This window comes from Trichosurus vulpecula, chromosome 3 (genome assembly GCF_011100635.1).
Source record: "Trichosurus vulpecula isolate mTriVul1 chromosome 3, mTriVul1.pri, whole genome shotgun sequence".
NCBI classification, from domain to species: domain Eukaryota; kingdom Metazoa; phylum Chordata; class Mammalia; order Diprotodontia; family Phalangeridae; genus Trichosurus; species Trichosurus vulpecula.
The window spans coordinates 353,074,853-353,097,783 of NC_050575.1; the positions used below are offsets into that span (position 1 = coordinate 353,074,853).

Below are 22,931 nucleotides of genomic sequence, written 5' to 3' on the forward strand. Positions count from 1 at the left end.
ATTACTATAACAAACTGTTTTTCACCATCAAGTGCAGTTGGACACCACACTACTACCCTTATCTCACAGTCCTGTATTTGTTCATAAAGGAGACAGAAGTGGTACAAAAGAGAATAGAGATGGGAAAAATAGCCAGACTGAGTCAAGTGTACTTAGAATGTCATCAGCATGTAATCATGCATCCAAAGCACACCAAGATGACAAGAAGGATGCTGAAAGTAGAGATGGATGGGAACCACAGATAAGAGTTATAGTAAAGATAGGGTGAATAAGGCTTTGACGTAAACAAAGAATCCCCCTCCCACCCACTGCTCAGCACTGCTGTGCTCCCTCCTCCCACCTCTCACCCTGAGTTATTGGGGCTTTTCTCTATACCCTTGCATGTCTCTCCCTAAACATGCTCATGTGGGTCATACCATCCTCGAAAATGTCTGTCAACATTCATCTGGCGTAGCTTCAGCTAGCTACAAGTCTGCCAAAGGCAACCTTTTTAGATTTCAGCATTTTCCCAGGGCTAGCCCTAGTCTTTGAAGCAGATCTGACCTTCCTTCCATCCTGTGGAGTGTCCTGCCACAGACTATGAAGCAGATATCATGAATCAAAATGTTATGTAACTGAACACCTCCTGGCAGCCACTTGATTCTTTCCCAGGGCTGTCCTTGTTAGAAATGATCTGTATTTAAATGGAAAATGGCAACACATGGTTAAAAATGCCAACAGTTTTGTCACAAAATAAGTCATGGAAAATATATCCTTTCTATTTGTTATAGCACCTTCTAAAGCCCATGCAGCTGTTTCTCTGAAAGACTGAGGCGGTCCACATTCAGGGTAGCATTTGGCTTCCAACAGTATTATTTGCTCAGGGGGAATCATAAAATTGGAATCAGAGGGTGATGATGGCTTTTGTTAGTGCAAGAGGCCAAGCCACTCTCTGCCCACTGAAGAGAGTGTTCATCAAGCTTCATTTGCTTTCAGTTTCTGAATTGTAACCCAAAGCATTACCACCAACAAGCTGCAGTTGTTGGAATCTGTTCTTGTCATTAACAAACACATTTTCAATGCCTGAACAGAACTCTGCAGGGCAATGCTGTTTCATTACTTAACACTGTGCACATTTGGCTTATTTAAGGATAGGGAGGGTGGAGAGAGAGACAGACAGAAAGTCAGAAAGAGAAGCAGAGACAGAGACATAGAAATACAGAGAAAATGGGAAGGGGTGGGAGGGAGACAAGAGAAAGAAGAATAAAGACAGACATAAAATCAGAGAGGGGGGGAGAAATCAAGAGAGAGAGACAGAAAGTCAGATATGCAGAGACAGAGGAACAAAGACAGAAATGGAGACTGACAAAAGTTGATAAAAAAGGAGGGAGGGAAGGGGAGAGAGAGAGACAGAGAGAGAGAGAGAGAGAGAGAGAGAGAGAGAGAGAGAGAGAGAGAGAGAATTTTTGTATTTTTTGAAGTAAAGTAAAATATATTCTGGACAGGAGGGAAGGAGAAATCATAGGAGGCTTGGCTAAAAGAAAGTTTCCAGTCAAGGATTATTTTTTAAGTTACTTCATCCTGTCAAAAAAAAATTCCAAATCTCTCATGCAATGTTGTTAGATCGCCTCACTATGTGCTCTCTTAGGGCAGAAGCAATGTCTTAAATTCGTAGGTTTGAAATCAGAAAAATCGGATTCACATCTCAGTTCTGTCACTGTGACCATGAAGTTAGGAAAGTCACTTTTTCTCACGTTCCTGATCTGGAAAATGGAGATAACAACATTCCCTTGAAATTCAGAGCTGTGTCATGGGTAGAGCACTGGGATGCACAATTGGGAAGAACAGAGGTCAGACCTTGCCTGACACCTGTGTCAATTGGCAAGTCACTTGACCTTTCTGAGCCTCTGTTCACACACAAACTCATAAAATAGGGATAATAATATCCACATTAGAGGTCTATCTTGAGTTTCTTTTTGCCAATTTTAAATAGATTTTATTCTCCTGAACAAGAATTGCATTTCCACTTGTTTACAGTATTGATAAAGTGCAATGTTGTTCACTTCTCTCCCTATGCACATATTCAAGTATTTAGAATGTCCAGATTACACAGTGGCTTAAATGTTACTTTTAAACCGCCACTGCCTTGGCTACAAATTTGAGTCCTTCAATTTTTGGAAAGCTGTGTGGAATGCTCTTTCTTCTAGTATGTTTAGTCGACCTCTTCAATGGAGGGTCCAGGAGAAGCACCTCCAGATAGGGCTGCTCCCCCTGGGAACCACCAGGCATGCCTCCTGGCATGTCCTCTGCACTGTGGTATAGCTTAGTAATGATGGAGTCACAGACCTTCTCCAATTCTTTCTGCTTATGCTCAAATTCTTCCTTCTCAACAGTCTGGTTCTTATCCAGTCAGTCGGTTATTTCATTACGTTCGTCAAGCATCTTCTGTTTGCCTCCATCACCAATTTTGCCTTGCAGTTTTTCATCCTCTACGGCAGCCTTCACATTGAAAGCATAAGATTCAAGAGAATTCTTGGAAGACACTTTGTCTCTCTGCTTCTCATCCTCAGACTTGTATTTATTAGCCTCCTGGACCATATGCTCAATGTTTTATTTGCTCAGATGTCCTTTATCATTGGCAATGGTGATCTTGTTCTGTTTGCTTGTGCTCTTATCCACAGCAGAAACATCAAGGTTGCCATTTGCATCAATGTCAAATGTTACTTCAATCTGAGGAACACCCCTGGGTGCTGGGGGGATTCCTGTGAGCTCAAATTTGCCAAGCAAGCTGTTATGTTTTGTCATTGCTCTCACATTCATAAACCTGAATAAGCACACCAGGCTGTTTGTCTGAATAGGTGCTAAAGTTTTGTGTCTATTTGGTGGGGATGGTGGTATTACATTTAATCAGAACAGTTATAACTCCACCAATTCCAAGGGAAAGAGGAGTGACATCCAACAGCAGCAAGTCCTGCACATTCTCAGATTTATCTCCAGACAAAATGGCAGCTTGGACAGCTGTAACGTAAGCAACAGCCTCATCAGGACTAATACTCTTGTTGAGTTCTTTGCCATTGAAGAAATCTTGATGAAGCTTTTGGACTTGGGGGATTTGAGTGAAAACAACCACCAGCATGATGTCATGAATTTGTGATTTATCTAGCTTGGCATCTCTTAAGGCCTTTTCCACAGGGTACAGTGTGCCCCGGAAAAGATCAGCATTTGACTCTTCTAAACAGGCTCAGGGGATTGATGTATAAAAATTGATACCTTCACAGAGGGGGTAAATCTCAATATTGGCCTGGATACGGGAAGAGAAGGTACACTTTGCATGTTCACAAATAGCAAGAAGGCGGCAAACAGCCCTCTTGTTCTCACTGATGTCCTTCTTGTGCTTTCACTTGAACTCAGCAAAGAAGTGGTTGATCCCTTGGTTATCAAAGTCCTCCCCACCCAAGTGAGTGTCTCTAGCTGTGGACTTGACCTCAAAGATGCCATCTTAAATGGTAAGAATGGAGACATCAAAAGTACCACCTCCAAGGTCAAAGATCAGTACATTTCTCTTGGCACCAACTTTTTGTCCAAGCCATAAGCAATAGCAGCAGCAGTTGGCTCATTGATGATTTGCAGCACATTGAGACTAGCAATGGTTCTAGTATCTTTGGTGGGCTGACACTGGGAATTGTTGAAATAGGCTGGTACTGCAACCATGGCATTTGTGACAGTATTCTCAAGGTAAGCTTCAGCAATTTCTTTCATTTTGGTCAATATCATAGAAGATACTGCTAGATAGAAACTTATGGTCTCCCTTTTGTACTCCACTTGGACCTTCGGCCTGCCTTCATCATTTACCACCTTAAAAGGTCAATTCTTCATGTCTGACTGTACAACTGAATCATCAAATCTATGACCAATCAGACATTTGGGATCAAAAACTGTGTGGGTAGATTCTTTATAGCAACACCGATTAAACGTTCTGTGTTGGTGAAGGTGATATAGCTTTGGGTGGTCCTGTTTCCTTGGTCATTAGCAATGTTCTCCACTTTTCCATATTGGAAAACTCCCACACAGGAGTAAGTGGTTTCAAGATCAATGCCAACTGTGGGTCCCTTTGGTTGCTGGGGAGTAGGGGGTCATAGTGGACCACTGTGGAGGAGGAAGGGTTGCTGCTGTGCTGAGTAGCTAACTTGAGTTTCAAATAAGGTTAGCCATGTAAAGTGGCTTGTAATTTTTAAGGTCATATATAAATGGGAGCTCTAATTATCATCTCCTTCGAGGAGAAAATACAGAAATTGACAGTGAATGGTCTTATGAGTTGGCCACTTTACATATTGTTATTCAATCTTCTCAGACCCTTCGTGATGCCATTTGGGGTATTCTTGGCAGAGACACTGGAGTGGTTTGCCATTTCCTTCTCCAATGGATCCATTTTTCAGACAATGAGGTGTTACATGACTTAGTCAGTGTCACAAACTAAGAAGTGTTTGAGGCTAGATTTGAACTCAAGTCTTCCTGACTCCAGGCCCAATGCTCTGTCAACTTAACTATAAGCTGCCTCCTACTTTACATAGTAGCTGAATTTGAAAGTTTTAGGGGAGTAGAGATTATGTTTCCATAACCAATTTATGAAGCAGATAATTCAGCTCTCCAAATCTTATGATTTATACATGGTGACTTAAAATAGAGATCATAAAATTATCTCCATGATATAGTTTCTATCTTTAGAAAGTTTCTAGAAATCTTCAACAGGATTCGGGTATAATGTATTCCTTAGAGGCAAGGGGAGAAAGAACAATAAATATTACCTTAATAAAGAGCAGGTTCTTGCTACTTGAAAATTCCATGGAACCCATTAGTCTTTTAAGGAGTGGGTATATTCCATTCTTTTATATACAACAAATTTACTAAATGTCAATTTTTTCTATCAATAAATTTTAATGCATGGATCGCCCCGGGACTAAGGATATTAGAAATTTTCATTTTTCCTGCGTGATTTCAAGAGCACATTTACTTTAGACTCTCAGGAAGAGCCAAGTATGAGGGGAAAATACTGCCTATCCTAATCTGTTTGAACCCTTAACATATTTTTAGTTGGGAATGTGACTAACTAAAAACCCTGATATTAACATTGCAAATCCTAAGATATAATTCTTATTTTTAGACCTTCGCAGAAACCACGTGGAGGAAATAGCACAAAAACTTGTCATTCCAATTTTACAGATGAGAAAACAGAGGCCGACAGGTAGGCGGGGTGAGGTCATATAGCTAGTAAGTAAGTATAAAGACAAGGAGTCATTTTTATCTTGTCTGGGGTTCTTTCCATTACAATATAATTAGAAGGGTGTCCAAAGCCCATAAAAGTCAGAGTATTTGAGACTCACAAACTAGTAACGTCACTGAAAAATAGGCTTATCTGTCCTATACTCTACAAGTTTATATCTAAATTCTCTCTCATAAAGATACAAACTGCTAGGCAACTGTACACCATGATAGGTGATTGAGCTCAATCTGAGGTATCAGATTTATGGCTCTGAGGCCAAATTTATAGGTCATCTACTCGCTGCTCATATCCCCCTTAGATGAATTTTGTGCTCTTGCCTTAGAATTACTGGTGTAAGACTATGGACTACATGAAAGTCTGGGAGAAGCCAGGTATACCAGATAATTTTTTGGCTGCTTCAGGGAATTCACTGAAGTGTTAATGGATGTTCCTCTTAGCAGAATGTGCATATCAAGAAGGAACAGTTATAGTGGTGGAAAACATATTATCCAAATGTCCTCACTTTTGAGATGACTGGCTGCCAAAACAGAAGTCAATAATAATAATAATAATAATAATAATAATAATAGTCAAGACCGAGGGATGTCTCTATCTATACTAGCTAATTAAAGGAACTTGGCTTTTTAATCAAGCTATTCCACAGGAGAGAAAACTATGATGGTAATGTTACATCTGCAGAAATTTAACCTGTACTTTCATCTGTCTCTTTACATGATCATAAGAGGAAAGGATGTCATTGACACAAGATTTCGGCCAGATGGTTAAAGTAAATGCAGCATCACAGAATGTCAGTAGTGCAACGGATGTTCAAGTTCAGAAAACCTAACTTTCTGGTTTAAAAGCTTTGGAAGCTGAGGCCTAAAGAGATTAAGTAATACCCAAAGTCACAGTGCTTCTAAAAAGGAGAGCCAGAATTCAAACCACAGAACTCGGATACCAATATCCAGAGTGCTTTCTTCCAAATCAGCTTTAGCACTTATAGCATACACAGAACCTGCTACTTTACCTCCAAGAGCTCTTAGCCACTCTGGCTATTTTTCTCTTGGCCCAAATATCATTGCCATGACAAATAAGATACTACAGCATTAGAAGGTAATTTGCCTTAATGTCTTGGTACCACTTTATAACATGGTAAAAATGATAGGTGCAAAAAGAGATGAGTTTCCATCTGATCTGCAAGGCTGAGTTACCCAAGAGCCCTTTCTTTTCTTTCCAACCAGGGACAGTATCACGTTATATTGGTTCACACAGCAGGTCACCTTTGCTAAGGAAAGACAATCTCTCTAATTTTTTAATACTTTCCCTGGGACCAAAGCAATTTTGAAATTTACAGCTAGAATTCCGCAAAACTAGTTCATATTTTAATAACAGTCTTAGAAGAATCTGGAATCGTTACCAAAAAGCACTCCATCTGAGTCACATTTGGCACAAGCAGTATTCCATCTCACATCGCTGTCTGTCTCTGTTTTAATTATTTGAAAGTTTAAGTGTGAAGGGGGGGGGGGCGAATGGAAAGAAATTGAAATAGCAATAACTCTGCATCCAGGTCACACAAAGCAGGCAGAGCAATGTTCCACAGCTGAACTGTTCAATTGCGATCTGAAACCCTCTCTTATTTGTTGATATTATTAATAATAGCTAGCATTAATATAGGATGTTAAAGTTGGCAGGGTATTTTACAAATATAATCTCATTTTTTCCTCACGACAACCCTGGAAAATAAATGCTATTATTATCTTCATATGGATGAGGAAACTGAGACAGACAGAGGTTAAGTGGTTTACCCAGGTTCATATCACTAGTATCTGAAATCATACTTGAACTCAAGTCTTCCTAACTCCAGGTCATGCACTTTACCCACTGTATCATCTAGCTCTCTATTCTTTTTTTTATCTACCTCTTCGATAGTTTAATTAAAAATTAAAGAAAAATAACAAGGCAATGGATTCTCAAGACCTTTATAAATGGACACCGATCATCACCATCATCACCACCACCACCATCATCATATACCATGATTACACTTCACTTCAAGGAATGCAATGAAATTTATGTACACTGCACCATGTGATATATTCCCAACAATCTTTTAGTTAAGTGCTATTATTTGGCTCATTTCATTTCTGAGGTAACAGCTTCAGAAAGGTGACATAAGTTGCTGAATGTTCTGCTTTCCCTATAGCTCTCTATTCTTACTTAAAAGCTGCCTTAAGTCTCTAACTTCTCCAAGTCATCCTCCATTTAGCTGTCAAAGTGAGCACAGGTCTGACCATGTTCCCTCCCCCCTCTCCCAAGAAACTCAGGTGGCTCCCTATTTCTTCCAGCATCAAATGTAAAATCCAGTGTTTGGCTCTCAAAGCCCTTCATAACCTGGCCCTTTCCTCCCTATCAAGTCTTCTTACATTTTACTCTCCTCCATATACTCTACAATTCAGCACCAGTGGCCTTGTTCTTCTTTATATTTTATTCCATTTCCCAACTGTGCATTTTCCATGGCTGTGCCCTATGCCTGGAATATTCTTCCTCTTTGTGTGTCTCCTGGTTTGGCTGGCTCCTACTTTTTCCAAGAAGACTTTTTTGGCTACCCTTCCTGCCCTCATGCTGGATCCTTCTCTCTGAGCATACTTCCCATTTACATTGATTATCTTTCACATAAATAGCTTTTTGTATATTGCCTCTCCCGTGAGAATGTGAACTTCTTAAGGACAGGGACCTAGTATTTCCTTTCTTGGTATTTCCAGCACTCAACAGAGTTCTTGGCACAAAGTTAGCACTCAATGAAAGAGTGCTGTTGACTTACTCAGTGACCTGCACATTCAACTGCATGCCATCATCTGAGTTGGACTTTTTAATATTTTTTTTCTTTCCCATATGGATGACCAGGCTTATCTAACTTAGGTCCTCAGGAATTTGAAGAGACAGTATAATGTTCTGGGACTTGGAAGAATCAGCATAATATCTTTCATTAGCAGGAACATCTTCAGGATCTCACCATATTCCTCTATTTTGCCCCAAAAGTAGGATATCCTTCATCACAATTATATGGACCCTTTGTGAGTATACATCTCACTTACTGCAAGTCAAATAAGGCTTTGAACAAGAACAAATACCTATCAACATGTTATAATAGACAAATTTTAACTGTATTATGAGGCAGCAATTATCAACATGATCTGGTACTGGTTGAGAAATAGAAAGGCAGGTCAATGGAATAGAGAAGATATACAATTTTCAGCAGCAAATAAACACAATAACTTTGTATTTGACAAATGTTAACACTTAAGATTTTGGGATGAGAATTCATTATTTGGTAAAAATTGTTGGGAAAAGTGGAAAGCAGTATCGCAGAAACTGGGGATGGACCAATATCTCAAACTTTTTATCAAGATAAAGTCAAAATGGATACATGACCTAGATATAAAGAGAGGTTTTACAAGAAAATTAGAAGAACATGGAAAAATACTACTTATCAGATTTATGGAAAGCTGAATAATTTATCAGTGAACAAGAGACAGAGAGCAATGTTAGGTATAAAATGGATAATTTCAAATATATTATATTAAAAAAGGGTTTATACAAGTAAAACAAACATAGCCAAGATTAGAAGGAAAGTGGGATATTGGGGGAAATTTATAGAGAGCTTATCAGATAAAGGTCTCTTATCTAAAGAGCAGTCAAATTTATAAGGATACGATAAATGGTTAAATAATATGAATAGGTGGGTTTTTTGAAACTTTATTAGGAACTAAATTATCAAAAAATTTCAAAACACAAACAACTTTTCTTTTTTTATTAGGAACTAAATCATCAGAAAACATTTCAAAATACAAACAAAAAAGGACTGTATATGATGTGAAGTATCAACTTTTGAGGAGAGGATTAAAATTGTTTTTGTTCCAATAACACCAATAGGACCACAAATTTGTCATAATAGTCCAATTCACTTAGTTTCTGAATTACCTGAAAAGTCTGAAACTCTTAACTTTTATAATGTATATTTTTATTTTTTTAAAAAAAGGTATTTAGTAACAAATTGCCGTTTTTCTCTTTTCCTGGATTTTTTTCTGTCTAAAAATTGCTTTAGGGGGAACTTTTGTCAGTACTTCCTACTCAGTCCTCTATGATAATGGTCTAGGCTACCTGTTAGAGCACTCTTTCTCTCTCTGCCAAAAGCTGGGAAGCTAATGACTCCCCGACTTGCTTTAATGATTATTTTATCCTTCAAAAGATGTAGGAACCCATGAGGGTAAATTATACTTCCAATCTCCTCCTCCCAAAGAGTGACAAATAGGTGGGAGAGACTTAGTTACCACTTCATCTGAAAGTCTGTGATAGAGTAGAGGAAATATGGGCATTTTTTGGACAAGTGTCCTAGACTTTGAGAAAGCAGGTTTTAAAGATTTCAAAGGAAACCTAGGTAGTATTCCTAGAAGTAAAATGCTTCAAAAGAAATCTGCCTACAATGGATAGGAAATGCTAAAGGCTAAAATTACAAAGTGGGGGGGGGGGTGGAGCCAAGATGGTGGTTAGAAATCAGGGACTTGCTTAAGCTCTCCGCCAGGTCATTCCAAACACTTGTAAAAATGGCTCAGGGGTAGGAGTACCAGGCACGTGGAATGGCACCAACCAAAGCAACCAGGAACAGCAGAGGAATTCAGCCATCATGCAAGTCTGGGAGAGCAATGGGTGATCTAAACGCCTGAGCAGGAACACGGCCAGGGCCCAAGTACTGGCTAAGGCCACGATCGAGCCCCAGGCCTCTCAGCCCAGGACAGGAGTCTGTCTGAGTGAAGAGCCTGCTGCTGCAGGAGCAACTAGCCCACAGGCCTCCAACCCACAGTCTAAAGGTTTGAAACTCACCTTCTTGAATTTCTGGGAGCTATGATGTGCAGGTAAAATGGCTCTTATCCCTCCCACGAATAAACCCAGAGAATAAAACCTCAGGAGAAACGGAGGAGCCAGAAGCGGGGCTTCAGTAGCAAGAGAAGTGGGGGAGGGGGCCCTTCCTGTGGTGGCGGAAGGAGACTAGTGCAGGAAGAGAGGTGCCCCAGCAGCCCTCACATCTGCAGAACAACAAGAGTAACTGAGCCCCAGGGGGTGGAGTTAACTAACGTCAATGCCAGGACCCCAGATGTAGCTTTGCACCGCCTGGGGAAGAGGCAGACACCAGCACAGACAAGACATGAGACCACCCATTCTGTAGAACAGTCCTAGGGAAGAAGAGACCCCCCAGCAGATGGACCACCCATCTCCCACACCTTATGAAACCAGAGACCATAGAACATAAAGCCAGGATGCAGATCCACAGATTCCAATACAAGAAACTTTGGACAGAGCCGCCTGAGCCTCAGAAACACAGGTCCACTATAGAAACTGGGAGGAAAAAAAAAACACCATGAAAAAACTCACTAAGGAGCCAAAGACCATTGATTCATATTATGGAGAGAGGGAAGATCAAAATACCAATTCAAAAGAGGACAGCATGGATACTACACCCACATCTAAAACCTCAAAAGGGAAAGTAAACTGGTCTCCAGACCAAAAAGCATTCCTGGAAGAACTCAAGGAGGATTTTAAAAACCAAATTACAGAGGTAAAAGAAAAAAAATGGAAGAAAAAATGGAAGAAAAATTCAATGAGGAAAACAAATCTTTAAAAGGTAAAATCTGGAAATGGTTAAGGAAAATCAGAATATAAATGGATAAAATGTCTCACTGAAAAGTAAAATCAAACCAAATGGGAAAGGAGATAGAGAAGATAAAGGAAGAAAACAAAACAGTAAAAAATAGAACTGGGCAAGTAGAAGCTAATGATTCTATCAGACATCAAGAATCAGTCAAACAAAATCTAAAGAATGACAAAGTAGAAGAAAACACGAAATACCTGATTGGAAAAAACAACTGCCCTGGAAAATAGATCCAGAAGAGACAATCTAAGAATTATTGGTCTACCTGAAAGCTATGATGAAAAGAAGAACCTGGACAGTATCTTCCACGAAATCCTTACGGAAAATTGCCCAGAGGTCCTAGAACCAGAGGGTAAAATTGTCATCGAAAGAATTCATCGATCATCCCCTGAAAAAGAGCCCAAATTGAAAACTCCAAGAAATATTCTAGCTAAATTCCAGAACTACCAGGTCAAGGAGAAATTACTGCAAGCAGCCAGAAAGTAACAATTCAAATATCACGGAACTACAGTCAGGATCACGTAGGATCTTTCAGCTTCTATATTAAATGAGAGGAGAAACTGGAACACAATATTCTGAAAGGCAAAGGAGCTTGGACTACCACCAAAGATCAACTACCTAGCAAAATTGAGCATAATTTTCCAGGCAAGGTGATGGACATTCAGTGAAATAAGGGAATTCCAGACCTTCCAGATGAAAAAGCCAGAGCTCAAGGGAAAATTCAATCTCCAAATACAAAACTCAAGAGAGACACGAAAAGGTAAATGGGGAGAAAAGCCCTCCTTAATCAATAAGGATAATTAGTTACATCCTTATATAGGATTATTTTGTTTTATATATGTTATACACACACACACACACACACACACACACACACACACACACACACACATGCCAATCTTGAGAATAGCACACTTATTATGACAATTGAAAGGGATATACATAGACTGCGGCTATCAGTATAAAATAACCAATATAATGATAAAAATAAAATTAAGAGATATAAAGGGATGGTTCTGGGAGAAGTGGAAAGGATGTAGTAGAAAAGGGTAAATTACATCACATGAAGAGGCACAAAAACATATCGTAGAAGGGGAAAAGAAGGGCGGGATGTATTTGAGCTTTACTCTCACTGGATTTGGTTCAAGAAGGGAATAACATACCCTGATAAGTATAGAAACCCAACTTGTCCTACAGGTAGTAGGAGAGGAAAGGTGGAAAAAGGGGAAAGGGTGGTCAGAAGGGAGGGAAGAAGTAGCAAGGGGAAAACGGTAAGATAAGGGAGGGGAATCAAGAGGGAGGGTAAACTGAGGAAGGTAATGGTCAAAAGCAAAACTCTGTTGAGGAGTGGAAGGGAAAAGGGAGAAATAAAACCATAAAATGGGGGGGGAAATAGGATGGAGAAAAAGACACAGATAGAAATCATAACTGTGAATGTGAATGGGATGAACTCTCCCATAAAACAGAATTGGATAGCAGAATGGATTAAAAACCATAATCCTACAATATGTTGTTTACAAGAAACACATTTTAAACAGGGAGATACACACTCGGTAAAGGTAAAAGGCTGGAGCAGAATATATGATGCTTCCACTAAAGTAAAAAAAAAAAAAAAGCAGGGGTCACTATCCTAATCTCAGACAAAGCAAAAGCAATGATAGATCTAATTAAAAGAGGTAAGGAAGGACACTATATCCTGCTAGAAGGCACCAAAAACAATTCAGGAATATCATTATTAAACGTATATGCAACAAGTGGTATAGCATGCATGTTTTTAGAGGAGAGGTTAAGGGAGTTACAGGAAGAAACAGAAAGTAAAATTATAATAAATGTAGACCTCAATCTCCCCCTCTCTGAACTTGACAAATCTAATCTCAAAATAAACAAGAAAGAAGTGAAGGAGGTGAATAGAATTTTAGAAAAGGCAGATGTGATAAACCTCTGGAGAAAACTGAATGGGGATAAAAAGGAATGTATTGTTTTTTCTCAGTGGTACATGGCACATACTCAAAAACTGACCATGTGCTAGGACATATATACCTCACAATCCAGTGCAGAAAGGCAGAAGTAGTCAAATCATCCTTTTCAGATCATGATGCAATAAAAATTATTTGTAATAAAGAACCATGGAAAAATAAGCTAAAAACGAATTGGAAACTAAATAATCTAATTCTAAAGAATGAGTGGGCCAAAGAACAAATCACAGAAATAACAACTTCATTCGAAAGAATGACAATAATGAGAAAACATACCAAAACTGATGGGATGCAGCAAAATCAGTTCTTAGGAGAAGTTTTAAATTACTAAATGCTTACATGAATAAAATAGAAAAAAAAGATCAATGAATTGAGCATGCAACTGAAAAAGCTAGAAAAAGAACAAATTGAAAATCTCCAATTAAATACCAAATTAGAAATACTGAAAACTAAAGGAGAGATTAATAAAATTGAAATGAAGAAAACTATTAAATTAATAAATAAAAACAAGAGCTGGTTTTATAAAAAATGAATAAAATTGATAAACCTTTGGTCAATTAGATGAAAAAGAAGAAAATCAAATTACCAGTATCAAAAATGAAAAGGGTGAATTCACCTCCAATGAAGAGGAAATTAAAATAATAATCAGGAATTATTTTTCCCAACTGTATGCCCATAAAATTGACGACCTTAGGGATATCGATGAATATCTACAAAAACATAAACTGCCCAGGCTAACAGAGAAGGAAGTAAAATTTCTAAATAACCCCATCTCAAAAAAAGAATTTGAGCAAGCCATCAATGAACTCCTCAGGAAAAAATCTCCAGTGCCAGATGGTTTTGTATGTGAATATTACCAGATATTTAAAGAACAATTAATTCCTATAATTTATAGAGTATTTGGGAAAATAGGTGAAGGAGTCCTATCCAATTATTTTTATGACACAAATAGGGTACTAATACCCAAACCAGGAAGAGTCAAAACAGAGAAAGAAAATTATAGACCAATTTCCGTAAGGTATACTGATGGAAATATGTTAAATAAAATATTAGCAAAAAGATTGCAGCAATTTATCACAAGGATAGCACACTACGACCAGGTAAGACTTATTCCAGGGATGCAAGGCAGGTTCAATATTACGAAACCGATTAGCATAATTGATTATGTCAACAACAAAACTGGCAGAAACCATATGATCATCTCAATAGATGCAGAAAAAGCCTTTGACAAAATACAACACCCATTCCTATTAAAAGCACTAGAAAACATATGAATAAATTGAGCCTTCCTTAAAATTATAAATAGCATCTATCTAAAACCATCGACAAGCATTACTTGTAATGGGGATAAGCTAGATGCATTCCCAATAAGATCAGGGGTGAAATAAGTATGTTCATAATCACCCCTATTACTCAACTTGGTACTAGAAATGTTAGCTGTAGTAATAAGAGAAGAAAAAGAAATTGAAGTAATTAGAAGAGGCAAAATAAAACTAAATTATCATCACTTTTTGCAGATGATATGATGATTTACATAGAGAATCCTAGAGAATCAAGTAAAAAACTACTGGAAATAATAAACAACTTTAGCAAAGTTGCAGGATATAAAATAAACCCACATAAGTCCTCCTCACTCCTATACATTACTAACAAAGTAAAACAGCAAGAGATATAAAAAGAAATTCCATTCAGAGTTACTGTAGACACTATAAAATATTTGGGAGTCTATCTGCCAAGACAAACCCAGGCTCTATATGAACATAACTACAAAACACTTTTCACAAATAAAGTCAGATTTGAATGAATGGAAAAATATCAGTTGCTCATGGTTAAGCTGAGCTAAAATAATAAAAATGACAATTTTACCTAAATTAATTTATTTATTCAGCACCATACCCATTGAACTACCAAATAATTATTTTACAGAGCTGGATAAAATATTAACAAAATTCATCTGCAAGAAGAAGAGATCTAGAATATCTATGGAATTAATAAGGAGAAATGCTAGGGAAGGTGGCCTAGCCATACCAGACATTAAACTGTACTATAAAGCAGCAGTCATCAAAACTACCTGGTACTGGCTAAAAACCAGATTGGTGGATCAGTGGAATAGGTTGGGTACACAAGATGGAGAAGTCAATAACTGTAACAATCTACTCTCTGATAAACCCGAAGAGGCCAGCTTCTGGGCTAAGAATTCACTATTTCACAAAAAAAACTGCTGGGAAAATTGGAAAATGGTAGGGAAGAAACTGGGCATAGACCAATATCGCATACCACATAGCAAAACAAAGTCAAAATGGGTTCATGATTTAGGAATAAAGGCTGATATTATAAGCAATTTGGGAGAGCAAGGAATAGTTTACCTATCATATTTATGGGAAAGGAAAGAATTCATGACATAACCTATAGCATTACAAAATGCAAAATAGATAATTTTGATTATGTTAAATTGAAAAGTTTTTGTATAAAAAAAAGGCCAATGCAACAAAGATTAGGAGGGAAGCAGAAAACTGGGAGAAAATCTGTACAACTAGTGTCTCTGATAAGGGCCTCATCTCTAAAATATACAGGGAACTGAGCGAAATTTATAGGAATACAAGTCATTCCCCAATTGAGAAATGGTCAAAGGATATAAACAGGCAGTTTTCAGAGGAAGAAATTAAAGATATCTATACGCATATGAAAAAAATGCTCGAAATCACTACTGATTAGAGAAATGCAAATCAAAACATCTCTTAGGTACCACATCTCTCCTATCCTGTCATATTGGCTAAAATGACAAATCAGGAAAATGATAAATGCTGGGGAGCATGTGGGAAAATTGGAACACTATTACATTGCTGCTGGAATTGTGAACTGATCCAGCCATTCTGGAGAGCAACTTGGAACCATGCCTAAAGGGCTATAAAATTGTGCATACCCTTTGACCCTGCAATACCGCTTCTAGGCTTGTATCCTGAAGAGATCACACAAGTGTGAAAAGGACCCTTATGTACAAAAATATTTATAGCAGCTCTTTTTATAGTAGCAAAGAACTGGAAATGAGGGGGATGCCCATGAATTGGGGAATGGCTGAACAAGTTGTGGTATACGAATGTAATGGAATACCATTGTGCTATAAGAAATGGGGAAAATACGGACTTCATAATAACATGGAAAAAACTACAAGATATAATGCTGAGTGAGCAGAGCAGAACTAGAACATTATACACAACCACAGATATATGCATTCTGTGATGACTAACTTTGATAGAATTCACACTTCTCCTTTTCCGCAATACAAAGTTCAAAGAGAAATCCAAAGGACTCATGATAAAGAGAGCTATCCACATGCAAAGAAAGAACTATGGAGTCTGAATGCAAATTGAAGCAAACTGCTTGCCCTCCTTTTTTTTCTCTTTTGTTTTTGTTTCTGGTTTTATTTCTTCTTTCTCATGATTCATACCATTGGTCATAATTCTTCTTTACAATTTGACTATTGTGTAAATAAGTTCAATGTGAAGTTATATGTAGAAGATATACCAGATTACATTCTGTCTTGGCCCAGGCAAGGGGGAGGAAGAAAATATGGAACCCAAAATCATGCAGAACTGAGTGTTGAAAACTAAAAATAAAAAATCTTAGTAAAAGGCTCTGAACAATTCTAGAGCTGCAGAACCCATGAAATAGCAGAGGGAAACAGTGCTTCAGCCCAGGACAGCATGGATGGTCACTGGGAAGGGTCTACTGCACAGAGCTAGGAGCAGAGTGGAGCACATGCCAGCATGGGCTGTGCCAGGACCAACCACACCAGGACCCGGGTGGGACAGGCCATGGGGACTTGAATCATTGAGCTGTGGCAGTTACCAGACTTCTCAACCCAAAAACACCAGACATCAGAGCAAGTCAGTGGAAAAACAGCTGGATCAGAGTGAGAGGAGCATGCAGTCAGCCCCAGCCCTGTGGACAGCAGAAGTGGTACAGCTCTGAGGCTGCTTGCAGAGCTCCAGCTGCGGTTGCTTGTGGCCGCAGGCCCACCCAGCGAGTGAAATGAAGTGGTGGATCAGGACAGGAGTGCAGAGCATGCTTTGCCCTGCTTGGATCTGGGTAGCGGTCCTGGTTGGTGGTTCTTGGGGGAGGAACAGCGCTAGTGAGGCAAAGCTTGCTGTGGAGAAGTAGCTCTGAAAACAGCAGGGCAGCCCCTAATGCTTGGGACAAAGTAATCTCTACTCTATAAGCAGTCATACCCTGACAAAAAGCTCAAGGGCGAAGTAGTTGACTGGAAACATGTTCGGGCAGTGAAAACAGACTCAGACTTTAGAATCTTGTTTTTGATGACAAAGAAGATCAAAACAGCCAGAAGAAATCAACAAGGTCAAAGAGCCTACATGAAAAGCCTCCAAGAAAAATATGAATTGGTCTCAGGCCATGGAAGAGCTCAGAAAGGATTTGGAAAAGCAAGGAAGAGAAGTAGAGAAAAAAATGGGAAGAGAAATGAGAGTGCTGCAGGAAAACCATGAAAGACAAATCAATACCTTGCTAAAGGAGTTCCAAAAATACTGCAGAAAAAATAACATCTTAAAAAACACAGTAACTCAAATGGCAAAAGAGCTCCAAAAAGCCAATGAGGAGAAGCATGCCTTGAAAGGCAGAATTGACTAAATGGAAAAGGAGGTCCAAAAGACCGCTAAAGAAAATACTACCTTAAAAATTAGATCGGAGCAAGTGGAAGACAGTGACTTTATGAGAAATAAAGATGTTATTTTTTTAATTTATTTTTTTTAGTTTACCACACATGGTTCTACATAGTTTTGAGTTCCAGATTTTCTCCACTCCCTCCCCCCTCCCTCCCCAAGACGGCATGGAATCTCATATAACTATCATGTATAACTTCGCATTGAATTAATTTATGCACTAGTCAAGTTGTGGAGAATTATAACCAATGGAATGAATCATGAGAAAGAAGAAACAGAACCAAAAAAAAAAACAACAACCCATAAACAAAAACAAAAGAGAAGCAAAAAAGGCGAACATGTAGTGCACCTCGATCTGTATTCAAACATCACAGTTCTTTCTCTGGATGAAGATAGCATTCTCCATCGTGACTCCCCTGGAGTTGTCTTTGCACTTTAGGTTGCTGAGAAGAGCGCAGTATGTCAGGGTTGGCCCTCATGGAATCCATATATCTGTGGCTGTGCACAACATTCTCCTGGCTCTGCTCCACTCACTCAGCATTATGTCGTGTAGGTTTTTCCAGGTTGTTACGAAGTCTGCATCATCCCCATTTCTTATGGCACAATAGTATTCCATCACCTTCATATACCACAGCTTGTTCAGCCATTCCCCAATTGATGGGCATCCCTTTGATTTCCAATTCTTGGCTACCACAAAAAGAGCTGCTATGAATATCCTTGTACATATGGGTCCTTTTCCCACTTGTGTGATTTCTTTGGGATGCAACCCTAGAAGTTGTATTGCTGGGTCAAAGGGTATGAACTATCTATAGCCCTTTGGGCATAGTTCCAAACTGCTCTCCAAAATGGCTGGATCAGCTCACAACTCCACCAGCAATGCAACAATGTTCCAATTTCCCCACATCCTTTCCAGCATTTATCATTTTCCTGTTTTGTTATTTTAGCCAATCTGACAGGAGAGATGTGGTATCTAAGAGTTGTTTTGATTTGCATTTCTCTAATCAGTAGTGATCCAGAGCATTTTTTCATATGCCTATAGATAGCTTTAATTTCTTCCTCTGAAAACTGCCTGTTCATATCCTTTGACCATTTCTCAATTGGGGAATGGCTTGTATTCCTATATATTTGGTTCAGTTCCCTGTATATTTTAGAAATGAGGCCTTTATCAGAGATACTAGTTGCAAAGATTTTCTCCCAATTTTCTGCTTCCCTCCTAATTCTTGTTGCATTGGCTTTTTTTGTACAAAAACATTTCAATTTGACATAATCAAAATTATCCATTTTGCATTTTGTAATGCTCTCTATCTCTTGTTGGGTCATGAATTCTTTACTTTTCCATAAATCTGATAAGTAAACTATTCCTTGCTTTCCCAAATTACTTATAGTATCAGCTTTTACTCCTACATCATGAACCCATTTTGACTTTATTTTGGTATATGGTGTAAGATATTGGTCTATGCCCAGTTTTTGCCCTACCATTTTCCAATTTTCCCAACAGTTTTTGTGAAATAGTGAATTATTAGCCCAGAAGCTGGCCTCTTTGGGTTTATCAAAGAGTAGATTGCTAAACTTGTTGATTTCACCTACTTGTGTACCTATCCTATTCCACTGATCCACACCCCTGTTTCTTAACCAGTACCAGGCAGTTTTGATGACTGCTGCTCTGTAGTACAGTTTAATATCTGGTGTGGCTAAGCCGCCTTCTCTAGAATGTCTTTTCATTAATACCCTTGATACTCTAGACCTCTTGTTTTTCCAAATGAATTTTGTTATTATTTTGTCCAGCTCAGTAAAATAATTTTTTGGTAGTTCGATTGGTATGGCACTGAACAGATAGATTAATTTAGGTAAAATTGTCATTTTTATTATATTAGCTCAGCCTGACCATGAGCAACTGATATTTTTCCATTTATTTAGATCTGATTTTATTCACGTGCAAAGTGTTTCATACTTATGTTCATATAGGCCCTGGGTTTGTCTTGGCAAATAGACTCCCAAATATTTTATAGTGCCTTCAGTAACTTTGAATGGAATTTCTCTTTCTATCTCTTGCTGTTGGGCTTTGTCAGTAACGTATAGGAATGCTGAGGATTTATGTGGGTTTATTTTATATCCTGCAACTTTGCAAAAGTTGTTTATTATTTCAAGTACTTCTTTACTTGATTCTCTAGGATTCTCTAGATAAATCATATCATTTGCAAAAAGTGATAATTTAGTTTCTTCTTTTCCTATTCTAATTCCTTCAATTTCTTCTTCTTCTCTTATTGCTACAGCTAATGTTTCTAGTACCAAATTGAATAACAGGGGTGATAATGGACATCCTTGTTTCACCCCTGATCTTATTGGGAATGCATCTAGTTTATCCCCATTACAAATAATGCTTGTCGATGGTTTTAGGTAGATGCTATTTATAATTTTGAGGAAGGTCCCACTTATTCCTATGCTTTCTAGTGTTTTTAATAGGAATGGGTGTTGTACTTTGTCAAAGGCTTTTTCTGCGTCTATTGAGATGATCATATGGTTTCTGCTAGTTTTGTTGTTGATATGGTCAATTATGCTAATAGTTTTCCTAATATTGAACCACCCTTGCATTCCTGGAATAAATCCTACCTGGTCATAGTGTATTATTCTTGTGATGAGTTGCTGCAATCTTTTTGCTAATATTTTATTTAAAATTTTTGCATTAATATTCATTAGAGAAATTGGTCTATAATTTCCTTTCTCTGTTTTGAGTCTACCTGGTTTGGGTATTAGTACCATATTTGTGTCATAAAAAGAATATGGTAGGACTCCTTCTTCACCTATTTTCTCAAATAGTCTACAAAGTATTGGAATTAGTTGTTCTTTAAATGTTTGATAGAATTCACATGTAAAATCATCTGGCCCTGGAGATTTTTTCCTAGGGAGTTCATTGATGGCATGCTCAATTTATTTTTCTGACATGGGGTTATTAAGAAATTTCACTTCCTTCTCTGTTAGCCTGGGCAGTTTATGTTTTTGTAGATATTCATCCATATCTCTAAGGTTGTCAATTTATGGGCATACAGTTGGGCAAAATAATTCCTAATTATTGTTTTGATTTCCTCTTCATTAGAGGTGACCTCACCCTTTTCATTTTTGATACTGGTAATTTGATTTTCTTCTTTCTTTTTTTTAATCAGATTGGCCAAAGGTTTATCAATTTTATTGGTTTTTTCATAAAACCAGCTGTTTTATTTAATTTAATAGTTTTCTTGGTTTGAATTTTATTAATCTCTCCTTTGATTTTCAGTATTTCTAATTTGGTATTTAATTGGGGGTTTTCAATTTGCTCTTTTTCTAGCTTTTTCAGCTGTATGCCCAGATCATTGATCTCCTCTTTCCCTATTTTATTCACGTAGGCATTTAGAGATATAAAACTTCCCCTAAGAACTGCTTTTGCTGCATCCCATAAGTTTTGGTATGTTGTTTCATTATTGTCATTCTCTTGAATGAAGTTATTGTTTCTCTGATTTGTTCTTTGGCCCACTCATTCTTTAGAATTAAATTATTTAGTTTCCAATTAGTTTTTAGCTTATTTTTCCATGGTACTTTATTAAAAATGATTCTTATTGCATCATGATCTGAAAAGGATGCATTGACTACTTCTGCTTTTCTGCACTGGATTGTGAGGTTTTTATGCCCTAGTACATGGTCAATTTTTGAGTATGTGCCATGTACTTTTGAGAAGAAAGTATATTCCTTTTTATCCCCATTCAGTTTTCTCCAGAGGTCTATCATATGTGCCTTTTCTAAAATTGTTTACCTCCTTCACTTTTTTCTTTTTTATTTTGAGGTTAGATTTATCAAGTTCAGAAAGGGGGAGATTGAGGTCTCCCAATATTATAGTTTTGCTGTCTATTTCTTCCTGTAACTCCCTTAACCTCTCCTCTAAGAATTTGTATGCCTTACCACTTGGTGCATATATGTTAAGCAATGATATTGCTTCATTGTTTATGGTGCCTTTTAGCAGGATATAATGTCCTTCCTTATCTCTTTTAAGTAAATCATCTTTACTTTTGCTTTGTCTGAGATTAGGATTGCTACACCTGCTTTTTTTACTTTAGCTGAGGCACAATATATTTTACTCCAGCCTTTTACCTTTACCCTATGTGTATCCCATTTCAAATGCGTTTCTTGTAAACAGCATATTGTAGGATTATGGTTTTTAATCCATTCTATGTGCTTCTGTTTTATGAGAATGTTCATCCCCTGCACGTTCAGAGTCATGATTTCTATCTGTGTCTTTTTCTCCATCTTAATTCCCCGTTTATGCTTTTATTTCTCCCTTTCCCCTTCTCCTCCTCGACAAAGTTTTGCTTTTGACTGCCGCCTTCCTCAGTTTACCCTCCCTCTTTATTCCCCTCCCTTATCTTACCGTTTCCCACTTGCTACTTCTCCTCTCCCTTCTGACCACCCCACTCCCTTTTTCCCCCCTTCCCCTCCTACTTCCCGTAGGACAAGTTAGATTTCTAAGCTTTTCAGGGTATGTTACTCCCTTCTTGAACTAGAAAAGGAAAGAAAGGAATATACATATATATAGACAAAGGGCACAGGGAGAGCTGAACATGAAGGAATGATATCTAAAAAATAAAATTAAGGGATGAGAGAAATATACTGAGAGAGGGAGAGAGAGATATAATGGGGTAAATTATCTCACATAACAGTGGCAAGAAAAAGCTCTGTTGGAAAGGAAGAGGGGGCAGGTAAGGGGGAACGAGTGAATCTTGCTCTCATCGGAATTGACCTGAGGAGTGAATAATATACACACTCAATTGGGTATCTTACCCCACATGAAAATAGGGGGAAGGGGATAAAAAGGGGGAACAATAGAAGGGAGGGGATGTAGGGGGAAGAAGTAATCAAAAGCAAACACTTTTGAAAAGGGACAGGGTCAAGGGAGAAAATTGAATAAAGGAGGACAGAACAGGATGGAGGGAAATACAGTTAGTCTTTCGCAACATGAGTATTGTGGAAGTGTTTTACATAATGATACATGTATGGCCTGTGTTGAATTGCTTGCCTTCTTTAGGATGGTGGTTGGGGAGGGAAGAGGGAAGAGAATTTGGAACTCAAAGTTTTAAAAGCAGATGTTCAAAAAAAAGTTGTTTTTGCATACAACTGGGAAACAAGATATACAGGCAATGGGGCATAGAAATCTATCTTGCCCTACATGAAAGTAAGGGGAAAAGGGATAGCGGGCAGTGGGGTGACAGAAAGGAGGGCTGACTGGGGAATGGGGCAATCAGAACATATGCCATCTTGGAGTTGGGGGAGGAAAGAAATGGGGAGAATATGTGTAACTGAACATCTTG

The 22,931-nt window shown here is 38.2% G+C and overlaps 1 pseudogene; it reads right to left on the reverse strand.

The window, feature by feature from the left end:
- Positions 1-2,191: 2,191 nt before the first annotated feature.
- On the reverse strand, positions 2,192-7,276 carry LOC118842592 (annotated as a pseudogene).
- Positions 7,277-22,931: the final 15,655 nt, after the last annotated feature.